This window comes from Notothenia rossii (genome assembly GCF_949606895.1).
Source record: "Notothenia rossii genome assembly, chromosome: 7".
NCBI classification, from domain to species: domain Eukaryota; kingdom Metazoa; phylum Chordata; class Actinopteri; order Perciformes; family Nototheniidae; genus Notothenia; species Notothenia rossii.
In genome coordinates, this window is record NC_136905.1 from 42,389,884 (window position 1) to 42,410,321 (window position 20,438).

The 20,438-nt window shown below is 41.0% G+C and overlaps 1 protein-coding gene across 2 annotated transcripts in view; it reads left to right on the forward strand.

Annotated features, from left to right (window-relative positions):
* LOC307013659 (uncharacterized protein) overlaps positions 1 to 20,438 on the forward strand; it is a 467,775-nt gene that overhangs the window by 126,468 nt on the left and 320,869 nt on the right. The gene's annotated exons all lie outside the window — the stretch shown is intronic.

Here is a 20,438-nt window from a genome sequence, read left to right on the forward strand (position 1 = left end):
TCCAAAAATCGGATTTCTAAGCTAGGTTTCTCATAAGACAGTGCTCTAAGGTGAGTGAATTTGCATTTCTAGCAACACCAGAGACTACTGAACATTTTGACATGTAACACCATGCCATGTTATAAGAAGTACATTTAAAAGTGGATTTAAGGAGACATCTAAAAATTGAGAAAATACCTTCACTTCACACTCCAGAGGTTTAAGGAAAAGGGTAATGCCATTTTATTTAAAAAAAACAATGAAGGCAGGTTATATTGATATATTGATTGATATATTTATTATATTCAAAGGCAAATTAATACTTAGTCCCCTGAATCTGGAATAATGCACAATTTACAGCACAGCCTCACCATGTCAGGAACTTTTCATCTACAGATTGTTTTGGTCTGGCTTTACCCTTCACTGATTGGTTACAGACACTTTTAACTTATTGGCTAAGGAAATCAGAAGGAGGGGCTCATTATCATATAAAAAACCGCGCGAACATTCGCCCGTATATTGGCCCGTTTTTTCACGCGAAAAAACGGACCTCCCCGTATGTTCGCGCGTTTTTTCGCGCGAAAAAACGGACCTCCCCGTATGTTCGCGCGTTTTTTCACCCCCGTATTATGGCACTTTTGGCTTTCCATAGGCTGACACTCCCGCGATGGAGCATGAGGGCTGTCTCTGCTCGTGGGGGTTTAATCTGCGCAGGAGGGTCATTTCATGCGTGTGTAAAAGCACATTTTCTGCTCGTGAGTAGCTTGTTTTGCGCGCTAGAATATTGACCCAAATCTGACTCCATAATACCAGTCTCTGTTCTGTTGCCTGAGCCAAGTTTGCCTGCTACATTACGATATATTTTTATTGATTTACTATTTATTGAGAATCTCTATGAATTAAAGTCAAATGTATACCAGTCTGTGTTCTGTTGCCGCATCGGATCTCCGCCAAATCCAGGATCATCCCCCCCCTAGTTCGCTCCCGTCTGTATCTCTACCGCTACTTGAATACTGTGGCTCAAACTGGTATGGTTCCACCACGTTAGACTCACCCGCATGATCTGATTCCACCACACCGGCATCCTCTTCAATAAAATCCTCCTCTTCTTGAAAGTGCACCAAGTCTATTGATGACTCACTGTCACTCGATTCTGTCTCCAGAGTCCGACATCAGCCATATAGGTAGTGTATTATTCAACAAGTGTTCTACTCGTGACATGCGTGAAGTCACTAACCGGCGAAAGCTGTTTTGTTCGGAGCGGTCGTGTAACATCGGAAGCGAGCATGGAAAGTTGTAATAAACCACGATTTATAAATACAGCGGGCATATTGTCATGAATGACATGATTTCCCATTAATAATAGTATATATATTATCGTAATAAGAACAGTATTGTCCTTCATTTCGTAAGCTCATAAACTGCGGAGCGGCGTTCACACAGACCGCGGCTCACACAGCTGCAGAGAGGGAGTGAGCTGTCCCAGCACCTGAAGGTGGATCAGCTTCCCCTGGGAGCGTTTCCCCTTCCACTAGTTTTGTTTTTACTAAAGACGAGAGCTTGAAACTAAATATTAATAAAACGCTGCTGTTTGAATCGATAGCGTTTAACAGACGGTCACGGTTTGAGGCGTTGCCTTACAAAATACTACACAGACAGCGCTAGCTGGGAGATCGATCACTTTGCTAAACTATGCGGTACTATTACATCCACGTACATTACACATCACAGCAATGAGGCCAGATCAATGAAACCAGGATACGTCCTTTACCGTTAAACTGGATCTAAAGACAACTGCCTGTGCGTTTGATAAATACTTTCTGATTTTATATTTATTATAGGCTATGCTACTTATTAGCTAAATGGCCCTAAAGTGTTATATAAGCATTTGTACCAGTGCTTTTCACAAGTAGACTCTTACAGGCCAGAGTAGCTGGAGTGATTCAACAACAACAAAAATACATATCTGAGAAGAGATCAGGACAAACAGAAAGAGGAAAAGGAAAAGAGAGATGAAGAGACCAGGAGGGTCAGAGCAGGAGGAAGAGGAGGAGATGAAGACATTAGTGAAGAATAAGAAATGTATGTGAGGAATAAAGATGAAGTGTCAGAAAGAGGGACAGAGGCAGGGATCAGGAGGCAGATGAGACTCCAGCTGGACCACATTGTATGTTTTTATTCTCCTTGCATACATATTCCATTACAGCAGCACAATCTAGCAGCTCTTAGCATTGACAAATATTGATTGAAATGTGTTCCTGCACAGGTCACCTTTTGCTCTCTTAAGAGATGGGTGATGTCATTTGTGTACTTAATTATAACTAAGTACTTTTACTGTACTTACAGTAAACAGATTTCTAGGGCATCATGAGTATGTTCTGCTGTTTTATACTTTATTTCAGTTTGTTTGTCTGAACACCTTGTTTCTCTTGTGCATTAAGAACACTTGTGTTAGGGCATGATTTAACAATAAATAGGTTACATGCAGTATAAAATACCACGTACTGTCTGCCCTCCCATGCCACCCTGGCATGACCTCTTGCCCCCCCTTTGCCACCCCATGTAAAATGTTCTAGAACCGCCACTGGTGCTTCATCAGATCTCTCGATCAATAAGGGAGAAATAAAGACTGGCTTCTTGCCCCTCTGGACACGTTGAGTCAGATTTAATCTGCATTGAGCCACTTTACAGGCCTGAATGTCCTTCATCAGCGGTTTCCTTCTCACCAGGTGAATCCGGCTGGAGAAACCACAGCCTGCAGAAACAGATGACAAATGACTGAGAATGATGAGGAAACTCAACGCTGCATCAAAAGATATTGATTGCTAATGATGAATCAATTCAGATGTGCAATGCTGAGCGCTTGTTCAGAGTCAGATCCGCTTATGGATTTTCCAGCAGCTTGACTTTTGTTCAGGTTGATAAGGCTGTCACAATGCTACCACTCAATCACACTGGCTATGCTTCATACACCATCAATATAACATTGTGCAACAACAATAAGGCCCAGATCAATACTTCCAATCAAATGTAACTGCAAATGCATTTAAAGAAAGGACCTTGAGGTCACTCTGAGATGGCGGGAGTCGTTGCAGGAGCTGAGAGACGAATAGACTAAAGATCCAGTAAATGCTCAATAGACTGGCAATGTCTGAAAATGGCACATAATACTGAGCCAATGTGCACTTTCACAGGCGTTATTGGATTCAGGCCATCAGCAGATTATGTTCATTTGGATGAATATGCAGCAGAGACAAAACATGATCACTGACATTGTCAATTATCTCATGTAAATGTTCTTAATTTTAATAACATCCTCACTTCTTCATGCCTCAGCTGACGAGTAATGACTTTTCCCTGAGAACCATTACAGAGCTTTGGTAGTAGTGTATTGATCAGATAATGCCACATAATGTCATAGGATATCCATATGCTCATAACACAAGGACACAGTTAAACTATGGGGGCTTTACATGCAAACGCATCAATCTTTCAGGCATTTACACAACCATAAAAGGTCCAATCAGGTTTATCTGCATCATAGTCATCAGATACAGTGTGTGAGGGCGAGGGTGATAATATATGCATGCATGCATCTGTTGTTGCTCACTCAGCGTGTTTACACTCACTGCCGCAATTACATTTTAATAGACTTGATCTCACACGAGTGAGTGAGGCAAAGGGTTTGGACTGCTTTTATCAGCTCTCTAATATCCTATAAATATTACCCTGAGTAAAGTGCATTCAATACGATGTTATCAATTTAAAACACATTATTGTGTATGGTCAAATCACTCACACCAGTTCAAATGTATAGTATTGATTTTTTTCTGAATGATTAACATGTGTGTAATGATAATGGTGCTGTAGGACTCAATACTGTTCACAGAGGTGTGTGAGTGTGTGGTTGAGATAAAGGTTGTCTTTGCAGGAGGATAATGGCAGGCTCTAAGTGCTGTAATGTCTCCTTTTCACAGGCTATAGGGTTCTGCCCTCACTGTTTCTGTGTGGAGCCATAAAACACTCCTGCTTTGTATCAGAAGGGCTAAAAACTGCCAGTGACACTGGCTAGCTGTGAAATTTGGTCGGGTTAATAATAAAATGTTGCTTCAGGTTTGCTCAGGTTCACCCTGTGCCAGAGTGTAAATAATAACACCTCATTACTGGAGTGGGGTTAACATTACTATATTTTCTCTGAAAACTTGCAAATGTACAGGACAAAAGGCCATCTGCTGTTAATACTTACTTTCTCAGTGCCTGTGTACGCAAAGCACACATTTTAGACTTTTTGGGGACAGGAACGATGCTGGAGTGCTTGAAACATACTGCAGACCTGGTGAAGATAATAATAATAATAATAATAATAATGCATTACATTTTTTATTAGAGCGCCTTTACAGATGCTCAAAGCACTTTAAAATTACATAATTGCACATATGAAACATGTAAATGTCATTACTGTGGACATACCATACCCACAGGAGCAAATGCGGGGAAGTGTCTTGCCCAAGGACACAACAGCCTGACGCAGTGGCGGCCGATGCAGGTTTTGAACTGGAGTTCACCAACACCCCTTGATCTGATGATTAACGCTCTAACCACTGGGCCAAAACTGCTTCTGATGTCCCTGAAAACCTCTGCATTTGAACTGCACACACCCTGAAAACAGGAGCCTTGTGTGGATGAACCCTTTTAAAAGATCTGCACACATCTGCCCTTTGGTTTTAAACAGGGCAGATGTGCCTGTGGGAGTGATTTGATAGTCCTACAGCTGTCAGATTTAGCGCTGAAGCTCATTACAAAGTGTGAGAGCAAGCAACTTCAGGTTGGTGCTAATAGTGAAAACACAATGTCAACAAATATTAATAGCACAAATAGATGATAACATCCAAGGGGGGAATGCTAGTCTGTCATACAACAAAACAAAAAGTGTGGGGAGCAAGCGCCCCCCTGCCCTTTCTGCAAGAAATGATACCTACTGTGGACCGAGGCCCTCAGCGTGCTGGTATTCTCTTGACCTCCTCTTTTCAACTGCGGGGTCCCTGGTCCCGGAATGGAAACTTCTGAAAAATACTGTTTCACTACAACAAGAACAGTACATCTGAGAAATTACAAGCGACCTTGTGTTTCAATGATATTAGAAAAATAAAACAATACAAAAATCCGATTTGCTCGCTGTGCCAATCAGCGTTAAACTATTCTGATCCCATTGGTCATTTATAAACTGTCAAGACAAGCTCTTTTGAGGAAATGGATGTTATAGTTGTGTTGCCTATTTAACCTTTATAAAACCTTGCTGAGAGTATCAACAAAAGAAATGCAACATGCTCTCAATCAATTATGAGACGGTGGTGGTACTAATGTTGCATAAACTGTGTTAGCATATCATCCACCAGCAATTGACCTTGTGGTTAGCTGCTACAGTAGTCACTGCTATATTGTGAGAAAACACACATTAATTTATTGTTACTTTATTGTTTGAGTTCATTTTGAGTGAACTTGCTCAAAGCATGGGAAACCATGAGTTGATAACTTTGGGTATGTTAAACTGCTTTTCTGCTGTTTAGACTTCATTTTATAATGTATTTGACAATAGTAAAACATGGGCTGACAATGCATGATGACTTCCACAGAGTGTTGAACAGGTCCAACCAGACACTTAAGTTTTTACTTTGACCCTTTGTCACGATTTTTGTTTTGTCTGTCTTGTCATGGTTATATTCTCCCTGTGTCTTGTCTTCCTTCCTGTGTTTGCCCTCCTGTGTCTGATTGTCTCATTGTGTTCACCTGTTGCCCTTGTGTTTCTGCCTCCCCTGCCCAGCTGTGTCTTGTCCTGTGATTACCCTTCTGTGTATTTAGTCTTGTCTTCCTCTGTGCTCCATGTCGGTTTGTTGTATTTTCTCACTCTCCATGTTTGTCACTTACCGTGTGCTACCTGTTTATGATTCATGGTTTTTGTCTTTTTTTTTCATGTCAACAGCTTTGTTTAAATAAAGCTCGCTTTTGTTTTGAAACATGCTTCCCTTTTTAAACTGCATTTGAGTCCTAATAATCCCGATCCCTGATACCCTGCAGCTATGACTGGACTGCTGCGACACCTTGAGCAGAGATCCAGCTTCAGAGAGGCTTTATATCTTGTTTTCCAGCAGTTTTACTCAAATAAACTATAGATGAGTGACTCACCAGGTCTCCTTATTGTGACCTTCACGTTCATTGCTCCAATAAAACTCTCATAAAACAATGCCTTTTGCCACAAATGGAGGGTTATAAACCGCCTCATAAAGGCAGCCCTGGTGTTGGCTGGTTCATTAGCATTGCTGTTGAGATGTTAGCGTCTGCCAGCTTCACACCACCCTTTGCTACACCCTCAACTCATTTTAGTTAGCCCAGTCTGGGAAAGTTTCTTTATTCATTAGCATGTAATTGTGACCATCTCACTGTGCATATGGGCACAGTAATCACAAGATCAAATGAACAATACTAATTCCTAAGTCCTGTGTTTACCAAAAGCCTAAAAAAAAAGACTATTCAGCCTTCCCAGAACTTTCCCTAACCTGTTAAGCCCGAGAGCCCCCGGTAGAGGGGGCTGCGGGTCTTTTTTTCACTAAACTGTGTCTCAGGGCTTCTTAATATTGAAAAAGCTATTAATGTGTCATACCAGATTAACTGGAAGAAACTCAGCTAACTGACAATATGAACAATTTTTTCCAAAACAAAACACAAGTCTCATAAAAATCATCTAAATCAGGCATCCTCAAAGTCCGGACTCCGGTCCGGATCCGGACCGAACCACAACTGTCTCTGGACTCTGAGCAAATTATACTATATACTATGTATTATCTGTGTTATCTGCGAGACATCGCCACAACGCAACGAGTCAAAATTCTCCGCTATGTCCACTGCAAACAGCGACTTGCATGTACACTGTCTCTGTGTGTCTGTCAACGCATTAGTCCAATCACATTCAGCATCCCGTCAGCGTTTTTTTCCCCCCACCGACAGCCTGCGAATCAGAGGCACAGTAGGGCGGGTCTTCGCGGAATGCGTGTGTGTTTAAAAAAAAAAAAGTCAGAGCGAGAGTTAACAGCTCATCTAGTTGCATCTGTACTGTAGCTAGTAGCCTAGTTTCACATACCGGGGTGGCATGGGGTGGCAACTGCCACCCTAAACATAGGCCTTGCCACCCCAGCTGCCACCCCAGGTGGCAGCTTTGTTTTGAAAGAAAAGTTATGGCTCATCGGACATTTATGAGAGAAAGTATCTAATGTCCGAGTGTAAGTGAATGCAGCACAAGACGCACGTCTTGTGACTCCTCCTCCGGCCCTGGCGCGAGCGTGGTGATTGGCGGTGATTTCATTTGAACGGGACGGCGCAAAATGAGAAGCATTCTGACCCAAGTACTGAAGGAATGAGGTATTTGCCGTCTACAATGACAGAGAAGAGTCAAAACGCACTAAAGCTGTTGATCTTAATAAGTTTGTGAGGCGTTTTGCTGAATAAAATGGTTATCGCCGCATTCAGCTGTAATCGACATGTCAACTTGATGCTCTGCTCACGGATGAGCATACAAAACTGTTAAGATGATGACCTTACGTGTGTAAATATATTTTTTTCTTTGAGGGGGTCTGCCCCCAAAAAACAGTTTTAAGTCCTGAGAAAGTTAAATAAGACGGTGTGTAAAACTACACTGCCCAGCCAAAACAAAGTAACCACTTTGATTGAAATAGGCTACTAGGTAAGGGCATTCCACTGGATAATAGCTGCAGTATAAAATAATGCATGACTGAAGTGATATAGACCATGTTTGAAGGCAAACAAAAAAAGGAAATAACAGGTCAAATCAAGCAAATCCCCCTCTCAGATTCCACAGCAACCAGAAGAACATAAACACTGGCTGGTGATTTGATTAATCAGCTTTGTGATGGAATAAAAAATGCACAGTTCATTTCCTTAGCTGTGGATGAGTCCACTGACACCACTGACAATGCTCAGTTGCTGGTGTTTGTGAGATTTTATGATGAGGCAAAGGGGGAGTGTATTGAAGATGTGTTGGACCTGACGAACCTCAGTGGACACAGAAGGGGGCAAGACATTTATAAAGCAATAATGGGAATGCTGAATGAAAGAGGGTGCAGCTGCCTTTATTAATAACTGTGCAGCTCTGCGACTCTGAGGGATCAAGCACAGAAACAATGACAATGAAAACTTCTGCATACAGTGTGACGTTTGGATACTACTTGGACCCCAAGCAGACACTGACAAAAATAAAGTTTCAACGTGTTTAATAAACAAAAGGTAGTCCAAGGCAGGTACGGACGACAGGGAGCTGGCTGGCCGTAGTAAGTACAAAAACGAAGCTGCGGGAAAACGTTCCCGACAAAAACTCAAAAAGAACTCCTAAACAAACTGCGAAGTGAAACAACAACGCCTCCAGGCTGCAGAAAGGCACTCCGGACCGCGGAACAGCATGTCATTCTCTGGCAGAGAAGTGAGGTGAGGGTCAGGCTCTTAAAGAGCAGGTTGATCATGTGAGTGAGGACAGGTGTGCCTCATCTGCAGCCAGGAATAAACCAGCCACGCCCCCCTGTCACACACCAGCCCTGCAGAGACGGAAAGACAGAGTAGTGAGGAGTAAGAGGAGCAAACCACAAGTAAAACACAACAACAAAAAACCCCAAGCAAAACATTCCATTCAGATTATTTTTGATTTTGCAATCTCGTGTTAAGAATCTTGTTGCAATTATTTAAAAGTTTGAATGACCGTAATAAACAGACCTTTGTCTTATTGAAAAAATTAGTTTGGACCTTTAAGATTTGTATTTGACACACAGATGTTTCTACTCCTGTTCTTCTCTGTAAAGCGACATTGGGTCTTATGAAAGGCGCAATATAAATCTAAACTATGGTTTTTGGACCATAGCTTGGATTTGGGGTTAACCCTAACCCTAACCCTTGTACTTATATTTCTATAATCTGTGGAATCTCAGGATGTTAGCTAAGCTTGTTTGTGCAGATCCAATAAGTATATTGATCGATTTATACCTAGAGTTTTTGCTAAGTGCGTTAGCATGTTTTCGCTCAGGGCTCATTTAGACCCTTCTTGTGAGACTTGTGTTTTGTTTCGGTAAAAATGGTTCATATCATCAGTTAGCTGAGTTTCTTCCCGTTAGGAGGGTATGATACATTCATAGCTTTTTAAATATTAAGAAGCCCTGAGACACAGTGTCGTAAAAAAAAAAAAAAAAGACCCGCCGGGTTTTTTTTGGGGGCTTAATAACAGGTTTGAACATATCTTTCTGTGGCTCGTCATGGAATTGTGGGATTGTTAACCTATGTAGTAATGTTTGCTTCAATTGTCCAGGCTCATGCAGGTGGTATGAGCCCTTATAAATACCCTTTTCTAAAAAAAAGTTGTAGCATAAAAAAGACTTTTTACTTTAAATAATAGCCGTGAAGGGCAGGCAAGATTACACTAATAAAACTGTTTTTATTAAACAATAAAACAGATGCTGGGTCTTAATGTGAATAATCCTATCTGCATACAAATGTGCTGCTGCTAAGCTGAAACCTGGGTGGTGGATCGGTAGCTCCCAGGTTGGCTGAAGATAGATTTTATGAAATTAAGTCAAAAGGAGGTAGAGCTCAGTACAGAGAAATCTTAGCATTGTATTGAATTTGCTGTTAGAACCTAGAAAACCTCTACTTAATCTTTTATCTCAGAATGTACTACAATTGACATTTGGATCCTATTCAACACAAATAAGTACTATATGCACCATCTAATACTACTAGAAGTATTTGCACTGCTTAATATTGGCATAAAGTATCATCCATTGTCAATTTTAGGATAATAATTCAATACTGGTACAACTTTCAGATCCGCTCATCAGTTTACTTCCTCACTAAAGTCTCAGCTCTTTCTTTCTGGATTCCGTTTTCTGTGGCAAGCCCGACAAGATTCAGAGAAGGTGACCTTTACTGCTACAAACAGCCACCCAACACCTCCCAACCCTGTCTGAGAAGGGCTGCTCTGCTCATTAGAGGGACTTTTACCTTTCAAACACCTGCCACCATTCACAGGCGAACAATACAAAACTCTCAACACACTCACACACACACACTTCAATAATGCTAATATCTTTACTGGCCAGTGTGCACTTTCATGTTTGCATGACGGTGAGAAAAGCATCACATTTGGTCGCAAATTACAAAAGCATTACTAACTGTGTAGGCAGAAGGTCAGTTAGGATAGAAGGATGCAGCAGAGGGGAGAAGAGAATAATAATGTTACTGATGATGAGTTATGAAAGAGGCCCTATTATTCTGGGGTTTTCCCTTTCCTGTCGTCTGTTGTTTTTTCATGTAAATGGTCTGCAAACGCTAAAATCCCTGTGTTTCCTCCAGAGGGAGTTTCTCTCCCACACTCCCCCCCTGAAACGCCTCCATTGGACTCCTTTGTTTAGATCTGTAACAATAGCGCTTGAGTTGGCTAGCGCTCTAACACATTGTACACAAAAGGCTAAGGGGCGGGACATCTCTAAGTGGTTGACCAATCACAACAGAGCCAGCCAGCTAACCAATCAGAGCAGACTGGGCGCTGGTTTCAGACAGAGGGTGAAAAGAGGTGCTGCAGCGCAGGCAGTATGAGAGAAATAAAGAGCTTTTTGAACATTAAAGCATGGAGACATGTCAGAGTAGAGGGACTACAAATATGAACCTGAAAATGAGTATAATAGGGCCCCTTTAAAGAGAAAAGCTGCACATAAGTCACCAAGCCCTATTTCACATGTGATCATGAGATTGATGCGATTGATTGGCTAGATACCAGTTCACATGTTTAAAATCTTCATCTGAAGCCAGATAAAGCTTTCTCGTTCTGCTCAAATACAAAGCACAGCTGAATATTACATAAATGTGCAGAATATTTCCTGGCAGAAATAACAAGATACTGTACACAGCATGTCTTTGAGTTATTAGTCATCTTTAAAGAATCATTGCTCTCTTCGTTAGATACAGATCTATACACAAAAATAGAAACTAATTAGTTCCTAATGGTGGATAAAAAGGCTTTTTGAACTCATAATTTTCCTTTTTGCGATACATCTGTGAACATTTTATTTTTCAGTTCCAGAATGTACAGCCTTAACCCTGTGTTTTAGACTGTTCAGATTGCATGCTACCTGAGATGTGTTTCTGTTCAGCAGTAGAGCAGCAACTCAAGGTGAGTGTGTTCTTGGGTGTCCATATGTAAGAGGTATAATTAGGTATACCACATGCTGCTAAACAGCACACCTCAGCCTCATGAAGCCCATGCATTATCATCAGAATACCAATGACCATCTGCATTAATACCTGACGCCCCCTTTCAGAGGACTCTTGAACATTGGTAGGATATTTTCTAAGTTGCTCCTGTGTCTTTTTAATGGTTACAAACCACACCACACAGATGGATTTAAGATAAACAACCTACGTATGAACATCTAAAACCTGTCTCTGTGAATCTCTCAGTCTGAGTGAAGGCAATGAAAAATTAAGACAGAACAAGAAAGCGAGAGACAAAAATAGAAACACAAACATGGGAGACAGTGGAGCAGGCAATGCATCCAAGTCGCATTAGATCTTGTTAAATTCATTTTCGTCTGACCACACATTGTGTCTTTGGGCCCAGAGGGGCAGAGAGTTCCCATTTTGCATATCAATTCATTACCTATTAGCCAGGACCAGGGCTAGACTACATACATACTGCAAACAGGCTACTCATTACAGCCCTCTGTATCACAGGGCACAACCTCTGGCATACTGTCACAGCGATCTGCCCAGCACCCCCATAAACAGCTCCAACTCTGCCCCCATTATCAGCTCATGGCAATGAGAACAGACAGGGCTTGGACTTGAAATGCTGCGGTATAAATGCATATCGGATTCATTGGAGAAGGGAGTCCAAATGAAGGGGGCGGTTGTTGACTGGATCACAGCCGCTGTTGCTCTCAGCTTGGAGATAATTCACTTAATATGCATCATTTCGTCTTGTTTCCTTCAGTTCCCTCGCCCCGTCAGCTCAGCCTACTTTGACTGCAGCAGCAACATTGTTAACCTCTTCTTCCCCATCCTTTCCTTCCACTGTCTTGAACCTCTGGGTTACCGAAATAGGTCAAGCAGTTCGTCGGAGTCCGTGTCAAATTGAAGTGAAATGTGAGAGTGAAGAATCGCAGGGCTGGGTCCAATCAGTCCCCGCTGCTTCAGAGAGATATTTATGGCAGAGCCCTGTTTACAGAGAGTATTATGTATGCCAGACATGGCTATATTTCATTTGACTTATTGCTATTATTGCTTCGGGCTAGTCCAACTTTCTTTATTTTCTGTTGAGTTAGGAATGGAAGATTTCAGTATTTGATTAATGATATGTCATCTCTTATTTTTATGGTTTGGTCACATCCACACAGGCTTTGGGAGTAACAGATATAACTAAATTAGATTACGAAATCAGGATACAAAGAAAGGTAACTTTATTCCCTTACAGTTACATGAACAAATACAAGAGTGAATCTATACGCCTGAATCTGCTTTGTGGTTTTCACTTTCTTTGCTTCATTTGTTCTGTTTTTAATTCAGCAGGTATCATCATGACATAGTGTGTGCGATCTTAACTGTCTGTATTAAACTAAAATGGAGCATTTTCTGTCAGCTCAGATTTGATTTCTGCTTTTTTAAACTGTAGTAGGTTTGTGTGTAGGCTGCTGCCTGGATATGCTTCATGAAAGGCAGCTTTTCCTATCAATACAGTCATTTTTTATCCTAAATATCTTGGTGTCTTACATAAAATACTTAGGTTACTTTATTTATTATTTTTAATTTTCTCTTGTATTTATTTGCACGACTTTATATTTTGATATACTCATATTAGGTTACTGATCACATTATTTTACAATTAACTAGTAATTTTAACTGAATCATTTTTTAAAGTAACCCTTACCACGTGATTCCACACAAGACCAGGCAACATCTCCTCATATTAGCTTAATGCAGCCCACACTTCCAGTCTTCATCAGGGGCCACGACCCATCTATTCAGCGCTGACCCGCCTCATTGCTCATCGCAGTGCTGAATCATTGGGCCTCAATGAGGCAGGAGCCAGGCCGGTCTGTCGGGGGGCTCTTCACAGTCCAGCAGAGCCCATCCATCTGCTGCAACTTGACAATTTGTGAGTGCAGTGTTGGATTCCAGCATAAATCCCCATTAGGCTCAGATGCTACCTGTCCGACTCTGTTATTACTCCAAAACAATATCAATCTCATTTGTGTTATGAGGACTGATATAAGCTGCAGGTACCTACATGTAGATCCAGAGCCATCTGCATCCTCAAGGCACTGAGTCTGAAGCAGATTGCTCCCCTGCATTAGTAGTCTCTCTTTAGGAGACATTTTAGGATAAATTGGGAAGATTTAATGCGATACAAGCCAATTAAAGTGGAGGAAATTGTTGATGAGTTGAGAGGGAAGGCTCTCTAGTTTGTTAGTGGGCCTGTAAAATGCCAGAGGCTGACATTCAAAGGTTATCTGAGCATGTCAGCACATTTGATTTGAGATTAACATACTACATGGTCTCCAGTTGATTTGGCGCTGCAAGAGGCAGAGCACAATGTCAATCAAACATTGGGCCTTTTAACACCTGTTCCTGATGTACTCATTTATAAATAACATTCAAAGGCCAAAAAGGAGAAAGAAGGGAGGAGTAGAAAGTGGTTCTGTGTAGACTATACTTTTATATAACCAGTCTATTTGATTGAACGTAAGCTAACAGAAAGTGAAGGGAGTGAATGGTGTGATTCTGAGGGGAATGTGCGGTCCCTGTGGTTCAGAGTCTGAGCAGCTTTTCCTGACAGATTTGCCTAGACTGCTTAAACACTTTTTTCCAAATCCCACCTCACCTGGGACTGTTGACCTTCACTGTGGGGTGTTATTAGCTTTTAAATGAGATGCCAGAATACTGAACTTAACAAAGTTTACATTGAAAATAGACCATTCGTTCTGGAGGAGAAGGTTTGATATTGTAAATAAAATATACAATGTTAAATGCTGCCTTGAGGTGATGCAAGGTGAAAAATAAAATGTGTGTTGACATGCAACCACTTTCATAATGCATAACAATATGTTCATTTTGTTGTAGTTGGTATCTACCAAAGTATTTGCATGGATATAAGCCCCGCCCCCTCTCCAGCACGTCTTGTTTGAATGACAGGAGTAAACACAGCTGACAGCCGCGGTGAAACCTGAAACTCGAGCGATTAGAGCAATTCGAATATTCAGGCTTATATCCATGAAGGTACTATGGTAGACTACAAAAAAATGAACATATTCTACCGTGATTTAATTGTAATACACATTTCAAACTGTCTGCAGACAAGATGGCATGCAAAAAAACGTTTAAAATGCATGTTTTCGGAATGGAGATTGGATCGATCAGGCTAAACTAACCTGTAGCTGCTCCGTCCGAACTCACAACAACGTCTTACAGACATAAATAAAGCAGCGACTGTATTCACCATGACATAAACAGTCTGTGGTTAGTTCATGTTTAACTTTTGTCCAGTTTCTGAACAGGTATGAGGAGCTGTGAGCTCTGTGTGCTAACAGCTAACAGCTGATGTTTCGTGACATGTTGCGCTGTCGGGTGCTGACCAATCACGAAGCGTCATTTCTTGACTGGCAGCAAAAACAACCAATCACAGCAGTGCTTCTCTGGCTGGCTCTGTCCTATCACAAACAAGAAGTGTTCTCCCTAACAGTGTTGCCAACTTGGCGACTTTGTTGTTAAATTCGGCGGCTTTCCAAGCCGTCCTGGTTTTGAACGGGATTTAAATGTAAAATGTAAATGTTTCTTCACTGTCACACTATAATAAATAACTGCCTTTGCTTTGCTTTGACTCACACAGCCTCAGTCACTTAATCACCTCGTCCACTGTGTGTGTGCCTCTCTGTGACAAGCTAATTCACGTTGGTCATCATGTCACAGTCTAAACTGTATTCACAAAAGTACAGAAAGGAGTGGGAATCAAACCCTGAGTTTAAAGGATGGTTGAAGCCATTTATTGGAGGTGACAGACTGGCATAGCCTACTGCCTTTATTGTGAGGGAGATTTCTACTAAAAACTATTAAAACTATTTCTACTTTCTACTTTGTCTAATAGAGACATTTCTGATCTACTGTCTTCTGGATTTACTCTGGTGTTTTTAAGTTTTGATCCTTGAAGGGGTTGGAACGTTTTTTTTACCGCCATTACATGATATGCAAACTAGACGATGACGTCATTTAGGGACTTCTGGTGACTTTTTGGACAGCCAATAGCTACTTTCCTTACTATGGAGTTGGCAATAGAGATGGCAAATCAGGATCCTTTTATGGACTCAGGGGTTGCGGTCGGATAATCCAAAAATCAGCTCCTAACGTCTAACCCTATCGTCTATTCCTTGACCTCTGAGTGAAACGTCACGGGGTTAAGCGATAGTGGATAGGAGAATTCAAAAGGATTTAGGAGAAGAGACTGCAGTACTTTAGAGCAGTGGTTCCCAAACGGTGTGCCGTGAGGCAAGTCCGGGTGTGCCGTGGGATTTTGTGACAACCATACGTTATTATTGCAATATCCAACTACACAAAAATAATTATTTTTTAATTTACTATATCAGTACTTTGTATGCACTCAGTTCATAATACAGAGGCAAACTCTACACCTAAAAACAATTATTTAAAAAAAAATCCTCACAGAACCCCATATTTCGCTGTTAACGCAGTTGCACAGGTGGGAATTATAAGACCGTGACACATCAAAGGCTGAAGGACAACCTTAAAACAGAGAAACACGCAAGAGGGAAAATGGAGCGCTTTCTTGTGCGGAGCAAACCAGCAACCACCAGTGCAGAGACTGCCGACAACCCACTACCGAAAGAAAAGAGGAAAAAAACTGTCAGCAGACAGCATCATGAAAGTTAACTGTCTTATGGCTTCAGTTGGACCAGGGATGTCAACAATCCTCAGCCCGAGTGCGTCGTCTGTCGGGAGAAGTTAGCTAATGTGAACATGGTTCCAAGCAAGCTGAAGAGGCACTTGGAAACCAAACATCCCTTCCATGTTCAGAGGAACTTGGCCTACTTCAAAAGAGCGCGGGATCTGAACCAGAGGCAGTAAGACCGTTTGTTGGATTGTGTGAAAGTGTCTGAAAAGGCAATGGAGGCTAGTTACATGCTAGCGGAGCTCATTGCAAAGCAGAAGAAACTTCACCCAATAGCGGAGACACTCATCCTCCCCGTTTGCAAAAAAATTGCAGGTGTCATGCTGGGTCCAGATGCCGCAAATGAGCTATCCAAAGTGCCATCGTCTGATAATACAATCAAAAGATGAATCGACGAGTCAGAAGACATTGAGCAACATTTGACAGAGAAACTGCAGGCGAGCGGCAGATTTTCCCTACAAATAGACGAATCTACTGACATAAGTGGGGCTGCCCAACTTCTGGCAAACGTCAGTTATGTTGATCCTGACTCTATTAAAGAGGCATTTTTCTTCTGCAAAGAAATGGAAAGCCATACTACGGGAGAAGAAATATTCAGGGTAACTAATAACTATTTAAAAGAGAACAGTCTGACCTGGAATATGTGCGTCAGTCTTTGCAAAGATGGTGCGGCAAGCATGACGGGGAGAGTGAAAGGATTTATTGCTAAGGTGAGAGCACAAAAACCCACATATCCTGACAAACCACTGCATTTTGCATCGAGAGGCATTAGTTGCCAAAACCATGCCCCCGAAGTTGACTGAGGTGCTGAATCAGGCTTTGCAGATGGTGAATTACATCAAATCAAGGCCCCTGAAATCTCGCCTCTTCTCCCGGCTGTGCGGCGAGATGTGAGCCGACCGCCAAAGACTGATCCTCCACACAGAGGTACGTTGGCTGTCACGGGGGAAAGTCCGATCCCGTCTTTATGAGCTTCGGGAAGAGCTTTTGGAGTTTTCACGTGAACACGCTGTCCCACATAAAGACAAGCATGCGGATTAGAGGTGGTGCGCCAGGCTGGCTTACCTCGCTGACATCGAGGACTATGACTGGATCCGAGACCCATTCCACCAGGAATCCTAAACAGAAAAGCTCACTATGAAAGAGAGAGAGGAGTGCTCCGTGTGGACCGCACACTGAAACTCAAATTTTGTGAGCTCCCACCGGATCAGTTTTGGTTTTAAATATTGAAGTTAAATGCATCAATCTGGTGCACTTTGAGAGCAAAATGAAGAGATCTATGGATACATCTCTCAACACCCATTTGAAACAGAACTGTACTTTTTCTTTATGGATATTTTACAAATCAGGCTTTTAAACTTTTTTCTTGTTTTACTGTCATATAGTATTTCATACCTGTTTTTCATTTATTCTCTTATTCTTTTATAACTATAATGATCATATACTGTAAACGTGTGCCTCGGAAATAATTATTTACATTAATGGTGACCAAAACATTTGAGACCCACTGAGATAAGATTGAGAGAGTCCTTTAGCTCACTGAGTCTCTCAGTCTGACAGGAGAGGACTATCCTCCACTTTGTTGTTGAAAAAAAACCTCCTTATATCGGTTAGCGTAGCTCGCTAGCACCAGAAGCTAACAACAACGATCTCCGGTACCGGTGCGCTCTCTCTCTCTCGCTCGCGCACACAAAATGGTGTAAGAAACAACATGCTCCCGTTCATTCACAAATAACCCTGTCTGGAAAATCCTAAATTGTAGAATAGTTTGGCCATTAAAATGCTTTTTGATTAGATTTCTAGCGAGAAGTGTATATTGTACTTTTAGAATCCACGTCCAGTGGATGTGTAGGATCTATAGTTTGATAGATATTTCGAAGATGATCTGAGGTCTCGTCAGGATAACGTGTGCAGCTTCCATGTAAAGTTAGCGTGGGTGAAAACAGTTTTTCCGGTCTCGAAGTTTTCATAATAAAACTGAATATATTCCCCTCACTGTCAAATTATTACACAGTGATATCTGCATTACTCATCCACTAAAAAACATCAGTTTATCCTTGCTAATTACATAATATTGATTGGTTTAAATTGTGTACAATGCTTTTGTGTTTTTAACATTCGATTCAGAGAAACAAATAGTTTTTTAGGAGTTTAGACCATAGACTGTATATATAAATGGACGTAGGGTCCGTGACGTCACCCATAGCATTCTGCAGAGTTGCCGAGAAGCCCTCAGTAGGCGGAGTCGGCCACTAACGGCTCGACAGTGACGTCAGAGTTCAACTCCCGCCTTCTCCAGCCTGCTCCAAATAAGGGCAAAGAGGCGGAGCCGAGGCAGGACCTGCTGCCACCGAGGTGAAAGTTCCAGAGCTAGCTGAAGCTACCAAGCTAAGTTAACATGCTCCCCATCTGCACACTGCCGTGGCATTTTACGTTTCTAAGGTAAGCGGACATGAAACTATTCAGCAAAACTATAAATAATAATCTAAGTTATTGAGTTTTTAGCATAATACTTCAGAATCTTAAAATCCCTTAACGTTTGTATGCAATTGTGCTAAATTCAACACTGGAATCAAGCAAATATTAATATGTTTGCATGACATTAGTTATTTATATTTTGATATCACTTAACTATACGTTTAATACATTTAAGTCAAGCTAAGGTACATGTGATGGTAGCTAGTTAGTGCTCTTACCTGTGAGGCCTCCTCCAAACAGCATAATAACCAGACTGTATCATTAAAACTAAGTACCAGTTCTAGATCCTTGACTTTAGACAAACAATTCAAAAGACAACATGTATTTAAAGACCAATCTTTATTTGAATGTGCCTCTTAACCTGATATATTAGTTATACACTAATAGTATTGACAATCTAAAAAAACTGAGCAACTCAACTGTCTACTTTATGTTTCTTATTGTCTAAAGCATTTGTTATTTTCATTTTCCCCCTCTCATATTCAGTGTGGACGGATTGAGACAGCGTGGTGTCCAGAAAACTGCAGAGACTTCAGGGAGAAACCTCCGTGTGATGGATGTCCTGTCTGTTGGTTTGGAGAGGACTGAGGGTCTTTCCTCTGCGAGGAGGACCAGGCCTGATGGAGGAGCCCATGCTGGGCAAAGCTGATACCAACTGCACAGGCCTAGTCTGTCACTTTATTTGACTAAATGTGTTTACTTATACATTTAATACTTTTACACCTTCTGTCCATATGTGCTTTTTATTTAAAACAATTGATTAAGTTTTGGTTCACATTTCAGTAAATTGTATTTGTATTTGCACTCCTTTTGTCCATTATTCTTACTGAAAATGTTAGATTTCACATTCACATCTGACTGAAGATTGGCCCCATTTATTTGTGACGTTGCAAACTCTGCGGTACAAGTGATGTGAAGCTCATAAATACAAATAATCAGCGGATGGAGTGTAGATGTGGAAATAGGTGCATTCGATCAGCTGACTGTTTTTACAATAAAAGTAGTTTCTTAGTGTACTGGTCTTAAAATCTCATAACATCAGCTTTTAATTTTCCTCTTGGATGTTATTCTTACCCTCAGAGAAGGAGAACATGTTGTGTCTTTCAGGCATGTCCTTTCCTAACAAAAAAGACAGGAAACATAAAACATATTATTGCAGAACAAGTGTGTTATTTATGAGAGTGGTGTGTTTGTTTGTTTAGGGGCTGTAGATATAATTATTTTGTAATTGTAATGTTTTTTTTATTTCAACAGTGAGCTACAAAGACAATCGGATTATGAATGAACAGCATGAAGTTCATCAACATTGAAATATATGTTATTATCAAAATAATATTTAACTGTTATCAAAACGTAGTGCAACTGTAGAAGCTTGCTCTGTTGTCTCACTGAAATAATAACTTTTACCACTTTTTTTGACAGACAATATTGAGAGATAAATAGTAGCAGTTCTCACTATGTGTTGAATATCTTTGCCTTTAATACATTAAATTAGAAAGCTGACAAAATCATATTGCTTGTTAACACTAGAACCGCCAACGGGTAAATTTTACCCGCAGCTGTTCTTTGATTGTATGTAACTTTTGTTCAATAACATATTAAAGTCTCCCAGCCCGTGACTTTTCCTGAAAGTGTGTTATGTAGCACCCTCTGTTGTTAACAATTGTCAATATGAAGTCAGATTGAAAAAATCGCCAAAAGAAATGCCATTTATACCTATATCCGCCAGCGGGTAATATTTACCTCATAGAAAATGCAGCATAAACATGACGTGTTGCTATAGCAACGCCTTTTGTCTACTGCGGTTCCTTATAGAGAGATAGAGAGAGAGATAGATAGATAGATAGATATATTGATAGATGGATAGAGAGAGATAGACAGATAGATAGTTATAGATAGTGTAACATCTTGGAGAATACAAGATCTTGGATGACTGAGCTCACGTTGAGGACGTAATGCATGTGTGCAGGTTACG